Raw genomic sequence first — 13,918 nt, forward strand, 5'->3', positions numbered from 1 at the left:
GGGTGGTGATGACTAGCTGCCTTCCCTCTAGTCTTACACTGCTAAATTATGTACAACTAGTGCAGATAGCCCTTGTGTAGCTTTGCGCGAAATTAAAAACAAACAAACAAGCATGCATACTTGTCATTTTAATAGCAGTATAAAGTGATTGTAAAACTGTTTTCAATTGTAATCGATCAAAACGTTGTGGTGAAAACACTTCAAGGAAAAAAGCACGCGTAGATCAATAACTTTAGTTTTAATAAGTTTCCAAGAAGGAAATGTTTCAATTAATCACAGTTCCAAATACAACATATAATAAATATTTGTATCACATTGTGAAACAAAACTGAGTAACTTAATACGACAAAAAAGCTCCTCTCTACTCTTCGCTATCCATTTTTGTACTCAGTACTTGCTGTATGCACAAGCTTTGCTGTGTTAGTTATCGAACTTTTGACCTGCCGGATGCCATATGACTTAACAGTTGATAAGCTGAATTCTTTGTGCTGCACATTTCAATGATGTAGTTATATGTAAAAGTACTAAAAATATATATTGTAATATTTTAGAAATTCAATTTATCTGGTTTGAGAAAACAGAGTTCGCAATACACGCTCTAATTGCTGTTTAATGTAATGAAAGCCAACACATGATTCACAACTTCCACTCAGATATGTCCCGCTGTGGGACAACTACAAATTTACCGAGCCACAACGCTCAGCTCCGAGATTCCATTTCCTGTGATGGCAGAGCAGATAGTCTTATGCTTAAAAAATTTTGTTTGGTTCGTACATTCAGTCTACTAACGTTTGTGTTTCTTTGGTTCAGCAAAAAAAGGTGCTCGAGGAGTTACGTTTACTGCGCCATCTGCAGGGATCAAACTCCTGATTGCAGCTTTAATTTTAATCTTACTGCTGAGCTCCAAGGAGAAGCACTAAAGTCAATTTTATGTCTAATACTCATACAGTTCACTTTATTATAAAACTGGACATCATTTCTCTGATCCTGTAAGTCAAAACCACCAGAAGACAATTTAGAGTTAAGAAGGTTTCACATTATATATAAATATATATATATATATTTAACTATATTAATTTCTTTGTTTCTGAATTGGAAACATACCTCATTCTTACAAGGCCAGTGTATCAAGGTTTAATATTTTCAAACAAGAAGATAAAATATAGTGTACCAATTAAATCTAGTTTAAGATGGTAACAGTAACTTGTTTGTAATCGATTAACAAAATACTAGTAGCCTCTTTTCAAAATTATTTAGACCCGGCATGGCCAGGGGGTTAAGGCGTTCGACTCGTAATCCTAGGCTTGCGGGTTCGAATCCTGGTCGCACCAAACATGCTCGCCCTCCCAGTCGTGGGGGCGTTATAATGTGACGGTTAATCCCATTTTTCGTTGGTAAAAGAGTAGCCCAAGAGTTAGCGGTGGGTGGTGATGACTAGCTGCCTTCCCTTTAGTCTTACACTACTATATTAGGGACGGCTAGCACAGATAGCCCTCGTGTAGCTTTGCGTGAAATTCAAAAACAAACAAGATTAATATTTATTGCAATTACTTTCTAACTAATCTAATTTTAACTTATGTTTCTACTGCTAATCAACAGGTGTTTTCAGGTGTGGCATAGTGAGAAAGTATATTAGTGCGATCTGAACCAAAGGTCTCACAAACAGAAAGCAAGAGTATGAGGCTGTTGTCCCCCAGCTTCTACGAATGTTGGATTTTATCTTTTTTCTAGCAGTGGTTAACAGGTTTCTGCTAATATCAATATTTGATACACTTGAAATATGTTAACTATGGGGATGTAGGAACGTATTTAGCTTTCATTTCGAACTGTGATTATTCACATATAATTCTGATAATGCCACACTTTGATGATTTTCTTTGGCAACAGCAACTGCTGAACTGCCGATGTTGTAGAGTTTAATTGTGGTATTGATAATCTTAATTTTCTACTTTAACTAGTTTTGTTTTGCCAATTTATTCATTTCTACGGTCGCAGGATTGCTTGTGGTTGTAATGGTATTGAAGAGGGTATGTAAATTTGGGAGATATTGTGACTTTTGGAAATTATTCTAACCTCATGCTCTCTCCGTATATTCCGAGAGCAATCTAAGATATATTAGGAATAGAGATAGAGGACTTTGCGATCAAAGTTTTTTTTTTTTTTTTGTTATTTACAAAGATTTATTCAATGGGGTAGTTATTTATAAATCCAAAAATGGGGCGTTGTAAAATTCCATTATAAGTGGCATTAAGAATACCCATAATGCTAAAAATCTAATTGTAAATACTTCTAGAACAGAAAATGATGTTGACTTAATTGCAAAAGTGCAAACTAACACACACACACTATTACACACTAACGTCATTAAACTGAAAAACAAAACTCAGATTGACAGAATCTCTTGACATGCTACCCACCGAGCAGTTAGTAACAAATGTCTTACATGAAAATATTACTTCAGGTTAACGCCATTACAGCATACATCTCCTTTATTCAAATTGAAATTCTTTACATATGGATCTGATAATTCCACACGTAAATGGTTTTCTTTGGAATATAAATCACGTGCTGAATTGCCGAATAGTTTCATGTGGTGTTAATATTTTTTAATCTAACTAGTTTTATTGTTTTGGCAATTTATTCATTTCTATAGTTAGTCACAGGATTGTTTGTTGTTCTGATGGTATCAAGGTAAGGGAAAGTATGTACAGTTTGGATCCTTGAAAATTATATTGACGTAAACATTTTTCCTAAACTGAAAATGCATTTACAATAACAATTACCTCCATTGATACTTGTAGCTATCATTCGACCTCCAGGATTGTATTCTTTGCCCATCTATGCACTGATTGATTTTTTCCCTTTCTTTAATTTAGTCTTTTAAACTCAACTCAGTTTTCTTTGGCAGTATTCTCTCCACCTACGTCAATGGGCCTTCTATCCTGGTACTGTGTATAAGCACGTCATTCAGCTAGTTTTATCACGTTTTCATGTCTGAAACCATCTCAGTCTCTGATACCAACTCTTAGTGTGGAGAAAGGGTGAAGTATTGTTGGAAGTACATTTTCAATTACTGAAAATGTTACTTCCAAAATGTACATATAATTTAGTGACACTTATTGTTAGAATCCCACATTGAAGAGGTGGAGAGGTCAATGAAGGCATTATCCATACAGAAAGTGTCTGCATAGGTCAGTGGTGTATAGTGTGCCAATATAAGTGGTACCAACGAGGGTGAATTGCACTATATTCAGAACAAGTCTGCTCTTCATCTTGAAATTAATTCCTGTACAAGGTGAAATAGAAAATGAGTAATTATTATAGGCCAGCTCCAATCGTATAGCAAAGGTTTCCAAAATTGTGGGTTGCAATTAAGGGGTCTTGGTCCTTATATTCCATGTTGGTGGCTTGAAAAATTGGACCACAACGTTATATATAGGTATACTTTTGATTGAATCTCAGTCAGTAATGTGTTCCAAACCAATGAAATCACGACGAGAAAGCAAGCAACCTGAAATGAAAACTTTCTTACACTTAAAGAGGTTTGAAAGCCAATACCCAAAGCTTGGAATGACGGGATTTAGTATGCCTTATTCAACCAAAGGAACAGAACTCAGCTGGTTTGGAAATATTTATATTTATCCAAGTGGGCAAGGAGCATTTCAATTGTCCCTGACATTATTGAGAGAACATGAGTGTTCAATCAAAAGCCCAGGATGGAACCACTCCTTATTTGGAATTACGAGGAGATAGTGGACCTCATTCCATGAACATTATACGAAACTGATGTTGGTCAAAACGAAGGGCCTTGCACACTTCAACTGGATAGCTTAGCATCAAATTTGAATTGGTATTATTAGTAGGCTTCCACGGAGACTGGTGGTGCTTCTACTAACATTGTGTAAAAACATCCAGAAACCTGGATAAGAAGGCTTTCAATGAACCATCTTCAAGAATGAATAAAAATATTCTAACCATCTGAAGAAAGAGCCATTTTACAAACCCAATAATTGGAAACTAGATGTGGTAAAAACTCCATAGCTCTACTAGTAGAATTTGGGGGAGATGCAAGGTAAGGAGTCCTGGGTAACAGTGCTCTAGAAATATTGCAATAAGCGAATAAAGTTCCATAACTTTTAAAAGCTAAATGACATCAATTTATTCAATTTAGTGATTGGCAGGGACAGTCAGGATGCCCTTTAGCTTTACTCATAATAGTCCACGAGTGGCAGTCCAGTAATAAGGTAAATATCATTTGGTGATATACTAAACGGTCTTATGGAACACTACATTTCTACAGAGCCTATTGTAACTGATAGTAATAGTAATTACGTTGGTTGCTAGTGCAGAATCGAATTGAAAAAGCAAACAACTGTATGGGTAACATGTACCACAGAGAGGGATAGAGTGAAAAAATAAGAGATCTTAGAAAGTAAAGAGACAAAAGTACTCACTGCTGTTTATAATCTAGCAAATTAGGAAACAACCATAGGAGGTACTCTAAAACTTTTAGCAAAAGAAACTGCCAGATAATGTAAAGGATGCGAGAGAAGTATTGGGAGAAGTTCACATACAAGACTGTATAGTGTTTTTTAGCAGGTAATTCAAACTGGCAGCAAAAGATTTGTCGAATGTGAGATGTGACTTAGAAGTTCTCGACTGTAGAGAAAGTTCAGAATAAGTAATTATAGATGTTTGCAAAGCCACGTCATAGTAATTAATTGGGGATAATTCTTAAGAAACTGAAGGATCCTAATAAATAAATAGTAGTTTCATCACCTTCAAAGGAGGTAGTGTGAGCCGCATAATGTTTCAGGGCTCTGACAGGACATAAATGATCAGACATAGGAATGATGAGTAGCTGGAAAAATAATTTCCAAAAACGATTTATTCTCTTCCTTGCCTGCCAATCCGAAAAGGAAAGAACCTATCAGGTTATAGCAGGACTGAAGTGGAGTAATTATCATGTGCACCTGTAGTGCAAACAGTTCCAATCTATGACATCCACGTATCAACAGTGACAAAAGAGCATTAAGGGAATGGTGATACAAGATACATGAGGCTAAAAGTAATACATTTTTAATATCACAGTTAGGTAATTGAGAAAGCTGTTTGGGAAGAAGGACTAGATGATTGAAGAAGACTAATAATTATTAGGAAGTCAAAACTTCCTGATGTTTAGAATAACAAGTAGTGGATAAAACTGCCGCATATAAAGCAACAGTAGATGAATCTACTGTTAAGGTGGGCATCTTTTGGTGAAGTGAGTTTATTCTTCTCGTGAGACGTCATTGGCTATAAGTTTGCCATTTTTGTTGAAAAATGGCCATTGTGGGTTTACAAACTAAAACACATACAGGGTAACATTAGAAGTTAAATTATTCCATACATGAAGTTTAAACTTGAGGAAGTATGAATGTAGAATGTTGGATCAAGGTTACCTTGGATAGTGAAAGAAGCAGAGGTGGACAGTTCTGAAGATATTGTAAAAGAGGAAACCATAGTTGGGCTTACCAATATCAAGCATAGGAACGAATCATAGCCACAATTCTGAGTAGCATCCATTTAATTAGGCCAAGACAGATAGTCTGCTACTTAAATATTCTTCCCTGTAACATGGCAAGCTAGAAAACTGATATGATGGGGATGAACCCATTAAAGAAATATGAAGAGTTTGAAAAATGAGGTCAAAACAAAGTATGCCCTCATGAAAGAAAATTGAAGAGACTAATGTGCAATTCGTGGAATGAATCATGGTGATTCTCCTATACAATAGATTTAGACTTGAACCATTGCTTATTGGACAGCAAAGTGTTCGAAATTATTGATATGGAAGAAAAATTTCTCTTCCATTGGTATAACCCGAAATTTCTGACTTTCAATGTATGTACCCTGTCCCTGAAGCAAGACATCTGTGAAAAGATGAAACTCAAGACAAGGGTGCAGTATAGGAATACTGATGGTAGCGTTGATCCAATCTAACCACCACTTGAGACTTCCTGATAAAAGACACTGATCGACTGATCCAATGTATGGAAATTCTTAATCCATTGTTTGTACAGTGACCAATAAAGAGACTGCATTTGTGGTCATCCTGAACGAATCAGCAATTTGATGGATACTTATATCCCCAAAATAGAACCATATAATTCAATGAGAGTCCAGCTTAAATCACTTTGAATGAAAGATGTAAATAGATAATATTTTAATTCATCAAGAGAATATACTTCTTGATTTTGATACAAATGTCAGCCAAAAATCTGGGTATATTGTTCTGCTGATTGACAAGATGATAGTAGAAGTACCCAGTCATTCACATAATGGAGAGTGCATAGGCCCACAATACAAAGGCAACAATATGAAACGTGGTGAATGATCATGTAGATTGAGAAAAAGATACCATCGTGAACCTAGGGGGATCAAAACATTGGTTAAGACGAGAAAAATCGACGATCGGGTGCCAGTCTTACATTTTCTTAGGCACAAGAAATAAACTTGATTAAAAATCTGGAATAACAGGATTGATCCTACCGCTCCTTCACCAGTAACTCTTGGTAGCCTTGGAACGAATATCTACTTTCTATAGATATGTTGGGGTGAAATACCACAGGTTTTAGAGGTGCGATTTGTTGTGAATTTTAGACAGTTAAATGAGGAATATTTGCACTAGTTGTCCCTAATTTAGGGGTGTGAGACTAGAGAGAAAGCAGCTAGTCATCACCATTATTGCCAATTCTTGGGTTACCTTTTTCAACAACTAGTGGGATTGACCATCACATAATAATATCCCCATGGCCGAAAGGGCGAGCACATTTGGTGGGACAAGGATCGCAACCATGACCTTATCCATGCTAGGCTCGAGTGGGAGGATAATGAAGTTGAAGATAACAGAGTAACCGCCCCTGAAGCCATTGATCTGTGGTAAAGGAATATCATGTGTTTTTCAATCGTAACATCACTCCTACAGATACCATCCACATAGAGAAGCTACCAGTGTTGTTGGAGACACTCTGCCTGAGCAGAGGTGCCTTGAAACTAAGGATGGAATCTTTTCTGAGTATCCACAGAGTGACTTCTAGCAAAATACAAAAAAAAGTCTGTCAGTCAAGCACAACAAGGAAAAAAAGCAAACCGTTGACGTCAGTTCTTGATTCTAACGCTTCTGGGACGCACAGGCCCGGCATGGCCAGGTGTTTAAGGCATTCGACTCGTAATCTGAAGATCGCGGGTTCGAATCCCCGTCGCACCAAACATGCTCGCCCTTTCAGCCGTGGGGGCGTTATAATGTAACGATCAATCCCACTATTCATTAGTAAAAGACTAGCCCAAGAGTTGGCGGTAGGTGGTGATGACTAGCTGCGTTCCCTCTAGTCTTACACTGTAAAATTAGGGACGGCTAGCGCAGACAGCCCTCGTGTAGCTTTGCGCAAAATTTAAACAAACCAAACCTGGGTATTTCTACCCAGTAAATTTCAACAGCATACAATAAGAGTAAGAGTAGAATCTGACAAGTGTAACGGATTTATCGTTATACATTTATTATAATACCTATGGTTGTTTCTGTATAGTTTTCTTTTTTTTTGTATGTGACGTATATTCTTGACTATGTATTGCATAAGTCCCGCTTATTCTCGAAAGTTATAGAACGTTCTTGAGTAACGATTAATAATGCACTATGCGTGTATATACTTTTAGTGATTGACAACATTATCCCGTTTTGGTGAAGGTTCTAGAGTTTCACGTGATTTGTATAAAAAGCAACCAGCGGAGAAACGGAAGTGGTTATGTTGTTGGACAGCTACAGTCAGTGTGTTATAGGTCTAGGAAGCTATTACTGTGATTAACGTCCGTCAGTCAGAAAACTACAGAATTTGACCAGGTACATTACAAACCATTCAACTTCAGTGAATTAGATCGGACATTATTGTTTCTACGACGACGTTAAATATCTTCTTCTGATAAGAAGTGAACTTCTACCTGGTGTGAGGCTATCCAAGAAAGATGTTGTTAGCTCAGTGCAACAATATCAACTGACAATGAATTTGCTTGGTGTGTTCTTGTATCGTAAATAAAATATTTAATTCTTGTCTGGATATAAAACGCAGTGTTGTGTGTAAGTTTGTAAAACAGTTGTGTATAAACCGTCATTTGTAATAACTACTAGTAATTGCTTGTTTGTTTATTTGTTTGTTTTTGAATTTCGCGCAAAGCTACTTCAGGGCTATCTGCTAAAACTGTCAAACAATAAGAAATACTCTAGTTAAGAGAAAACGACCTTTACTCTCCAGATAAATATAAAACAATACATTTTTATTTAAAACAACGTTTTACCTTTGCCGTTTTTTCAGGGTTAATAGACAATTAATTAGTGTATAATTTAACGAATGTTCTCATGTCAAAAAGTTATGTACAGTAACACCGAAAAGGCCGCAAAGGTGAAATGTGGGTTTAAATGAAAATACATAATTTTTAATTTTATCTGGAGAGTAAAGATCGTTTTCTCTCAACTTTCTTCAAAAAATGTGTAAAATCCTTTCAGTATGCACTACATATTTTCAAAGGCAACAAAAATTACTCAAGTTCTTTTACTGCAGCAATAACAGTTGTATTTCTAACACAAGTTTTAAAAGTAAATTGGAAGTACAGCCTTTACTAAAGTCTAATAAATTTACTAGTTATTGCTACTCAAGAATAAATTGTTTGTTTGAATTTCCCACAAAGTTACTCAAGGGCTGTCTGCGCTAGCCGTCCCTAATTTAGCATTGTAAGACTAGAGGAAGGCAGCTAGTCATCACCACCCACCACCAACTCTTGGGCTATTCTTTTACCAACGAATAATGGGACTGACCATCACATTATAACGCCCCCACGGCTGAAAGGGCGAGTATGTTTTACCACTATTCGTTGGTAAAAGAGTAGCCCAAGAGTTGGCGGTTGGTGGTGATGACTAGCTGCCTTCCATCTAGTCTTATGCTCCCCGCTAGTACAGCGGAATGTTTCCGGATTTACAACCCTAAAATCAGGGGTTCGATTTCCCTCGGTGGGCTGAGCAGATAGCCCGATGTGGCTTTGCTATAAGAAAAACACAAACACACCTCTAGTCTTACACTACTAAATTAGGATAGCCCTCGAGTAGCTTTGTGCGAAATTCAAAACAAACAAACAAACTTGTGCAGAGAAGTTCATGCCTAAACGCTTTGTTGAAAAAAGTGGTAGAATTATCTCAACTTGAGTGAAACCTTTGTGGTCGAGTGATAACTGAAAATATTAGTGGGTAGTAAGTATGTTTTTGAAGTTGTGATATATTCCTAATGTACTGTAAAATACATTCTATATGGGAACTGGTGGTCGTGTGATTAAATATATTTCTCCCTTTTTTTTACAAAGATTTATTTAATGAGATAGTTACAAACAACCTTAAAAATACTTAAAGGCCTTGGAGCAACAAGACAAAAATCTTTCCGCGACTAAAACTCGCCAATGCTATAGAAAAAATAGTTATACCTGTTCAAAAAGTACAAGCAATCTATAATAATTGGCCATTGTTCCAATTTTCCATGTTAGAGGACATTACACCTGTGTATCGGAATACATTGTTTACTATCTCCAGTGCAATTAAACCCTACTTACTGGCTTTCCAGTTCCTAGGTGTCTTAATTCTCTTGACTGTGGGTCGCGAGTTCGAATCCCCGCCGCACCAAACATACTCGCCCTTCAGCCGTAGGAGCGTTATAATGTGACGTTCAATCCCACTATTCGTTGTTAAAAGAGTAGCCAAGAGTTTGTGGTAGGTGGTGATGACTAGCTATCTTCCCTCTCGTCTTACACTGCAAAATTAGGGACGACTAGCGCAGATAACCCTCGTATAGGTTTGCGCGAAATTCCAAGAAACAAACAAGCAAACTCTTGACTGTGACGGCATGTAATTCTCTGGTATAAAAATTGTACCTTTCAACAACTTTAAGCAGTAAAATGAAGGACATTGTCTGACATTCCAACTGGACACAAGTTGTCTTGTGCCAACTTATGCAGTTAATCAAAAATTGACTTTCAGTACATTTAAAAAAATATAGAGAAACTTGATTGATCCCACGTGTTTACAAATAGTTTTATATAAGGCTACTAACAATTTATTACCATAAAAACACAAGAAAAAACAAGTTCCTGAAATAGCAAAACTTTCAGTCATTGACTAACATTCATCGTTCAAGCCCATTTTAACCTTCCTCTCGAGGAAAGTCGTTTCCTGTCATAGGTATATTTCTTTTAATTAATATCATGTGTGTATAAACACTGACATTACGATCGAAAAGTTTTATGTACACCTAAACATTTAAAGATTTTGACGTCTGATTCTCAAATAAACTCACAGAATAGATTATGAATATAAGACTCGGTGAGGTACCAACAAGATAGCTGTTTCTAGTCATTTGAACGACTCTGTGGGATTGTTTTGTTGAGTTTGTTTTGAACTTAGCGTAAATCTACCCGGGGCAATTTGCCTTATTTTTGAGCTTTTAGAAACATTAAGAAACAAACAAACAAACTATGTTTTTGCTTTTCTTTAATTGTGTGCAAAGCTACTCGAGGGCCATCTGCGCTAGCCATCCCTAATTTTGCATGCAAAACTAGAGGGAAGGCAGCCAGTCATCACCACCCACCGCCAACTCTTGGGCTACTCTTTTACCAACGAATAGTGGGACTGATCGTCACATTATAACGCCCCCACGGCTGAAAGGGCGATCATGTTTGGTGTAACGAGGATGCGAACCCGCGACCCTCGGATTACGAGTCGAGCGCATTAAAAATGTCATCATCATCCGGTATTCCCAGGTGGTCACCCCCCCCCCCTCCCTACTAACCGGGCGTTCGGTCAGTTGAGATTGTCAAACGTCGGTAAATTCCTTTGTGAGACAATCAAAATTTCATTTGTGAAATTAGTTCGTGGCGTATTCATAAAGTAATTATTGGTAAAAGTCAGATTAACAACTTCTAATATAAAGAAAAACCAGTGCGTTCTGGTGACACTAGTCATAACAATGACTTGTGTCATGCTGCTCAACAAAAATATAACCTGATGTTGTTGTCAGTCTGGGTACTGAAAGTATAAAATGATGTATAGACAACAAAACTTAAAATTATTTTATTCTCAATTTATATTTTACATTGATTAAAGAACAAATAGGTTAATTCAGAAATGGAAAGTTTAAATTTGAATCGATATTTGTACTTTGAAGTTTATACATTTGGATCTAGGCTAGGTGATCCCTCATTTCATTTTAACTTGAGGCTTATTATAATAACACTCACAGCACTTATAGGTATATTTATTTTCCTTTGTGCATGAGTAATAACTGAAGTCCCCCTCCCCAGATGACACAGCAGCATGTCTGCGGACCTACAACGTTTGAAACCTGTTGTGAGCAGAGCACAGATATCCATCAGTTAAGCAAAACTTCACACAAACAGTAAATAAAAGATGTAAAACAAAATCAAATAATTTTATTTCGGTAAAGCGTGGCATCTCACACAGAACACTCAGTTTTCGTGAGTGATTTTCATTTCATATATTTACTTAGTTATTCAATTAATTATGAAAAAATATAATTGCTGCGTAAACGTCTCAGAACAAAGGAATATTTTGTCATTCTTTCCATCTTATGTCATTACAGAATGTAAATTTCAACAATGGAAAAAAACAGAGTATTTAACATTACATTACGTTTTCTCGTGCTACGGCCCAAAATGCGTAGAGAATTATCAGTGGAGATTTCACTTCACATAAAAATTTTACGTTATGCTGGTTGGACTCTCCAACAAATTGCTGCCGATTTGAAATGCTCCCCAAACATTGTCAAGTACACCTGGACACTGAGACAGGTAAATTTGAAAATAGGAAAGAAAGAGGCAGAACACATAAACTTAATGATACTGATGTTGAGTATCTGCAGATTTTGGAACAGAAGGAAGACTGTCGCTGATCTCAAGCACAAGATAAACAACCATGTACCAAATGACAGGGCCCGGCATGGCCAGGTGGGTTAAGGCGTGTGATTCGTAATATGATGGTCGCGTGTTCGCACCCCCGTCGCGCCAAACATGCTCGCCCGTTCAACCGTGGAGGCGTTATAATGTGACGGTCAATCCCACTATTCGTTGGTAAAAGAGTAGCCCAAGAGTTGGCGGTGGGTGGTGATGACAAGCTACCTTCCCTCTAGTGTTACACTGCTAAATTAGGGACGGCTAGCGCAAAAATAAACAAACCAAATGACAGAAACGTGCCCATGTCTACAGTATCAAGAAGACCTAACAATGGGATATTTGGTTGTAGAAGTGAAAAAAAAAGTCTTACTTCGATCTCCAAATATTGTCAAGTAACTGAAATTTGTTAAAAAGTACAAATATTGGACTGTTGTTAACTGGAAATAGATGTTATGGACAGATGAATCGAAGTTTGAAATATTTGGTTCACAATTTAAGTTGTATGTCCGGTGAGGAAAGGTGAAAAATATTTACTTCAATGCGTAGTACCTCCCATGAAGCATGGGGGAGATGGTGTGGGGTGTTTTTTCTGCTGAGGCGACAGGAGATATTTGCAAAACAGATTGAATAATTAACAAGCGCAAGTACCATCCGCCAGACTGATCTGCCATAATATATCCAGTGGTTTGCATATTATTGGTAAAGAACTATACTACCAAGAAGATAATGACATCAAACAGTCATATATGCAAAAAAAAAACACGATCTAAACCTAATTGTGCATATTTGGGATTTGATAGTTTAAAAACTTGACAAATCAAAAGTTACTTTCAAAGAAAATTTATGGGAGAGTATTAGAGACATTTGGAGTAAAATTCCAAAGGACATATTTATTAAATATATTTCAACAATGCCTGAAAGACTGCAGTTATTAAAGCAAATGTCCCCCGCTGGTACAGCGATAAATCTGTGGATTTACAATGCTAAAATCAGGGCTTCGATTCCTCTCGACAAACTCACCATATCTGCCTGATATAACTTTGTTACCCGATGTAACTTTGCTATAAGAAAACACACACACACATTGAAACAAAAGGGGAACATACAAAATATTAACTATTTGCTGAACTTAACATTTGTACCAAGTTTCTGTTGTACTAAATATCATTTAACAAAATTTTTTTGTTTCACCTGTGATTTATCTTCCGTTGTTCTTCGATAGTAGCCGGAAAACTAAGTTTGACGTCATTCTAACACTTCTGCGCAGTACTGTATGTGAAATAATTTATCGGAAGTACTGCATTAACTTGTAACATTCTAAAACAAAATTTAAGTCACTAAGCATTTCTTATAGTACACAACATCAAGACAAATAGTACTGTTTGGGCAGGGATCATTGACAATTACTATCTCCAAGAGATAGAATATCACCAATGACATTTTAGGAAAACAGTTTTAAATGAAGCAACATGCAGTCGGAAATTTATAATACCAGAAATGTCGAAATTCCAACAAGTTTTTTTCCATATTTTCAAGTAGATGAGACGTTTTACTGTATTCTAGAGGGTTGAAACAATGTGGAGACTTCTAGTTACTGGTTATAAGAAGGCATATGAACATAAGGCTTCTGGTATGATGTCTTTATACCCTATTGTCTAGTGTATGATCACGTCAGGAATGGCAGGCTTATTCTATCAGTCCATTGTCACTCTTCTGCGAGTGATTAGTGTATTGCCTACAAATAATAATATATTAAAATATAGTGCTTAAATAGATGTTCACAGAGAACTAGCATGTGCGCTCTGGAAAAGGCTTCAACTAGTCAACACAAGAAAAACATGAACAGGAAAACCAAGACTTAGGCTTAAAGTTTGTAAACAATACATGCATAAAAAATGTATCAGACTCCATCAACCTCGCGTTATAAGATATTACT

The sequence above is a fragment of the Tachypleus tridentatus genome, chromosome 2 (assembly GCF_004210375.1).
Source record: "Tachypleus tridentatus isolate NWPU-2018 chromosome 2, ASM421037v1, whole genome shotgun sequence".
Lineage (NCBI taxonomy): Eukaryota > Metazoa > Arthropoda > Merostomata > Xiphosura > Limulidae > Tachypleus > Tachypleus tridentatus.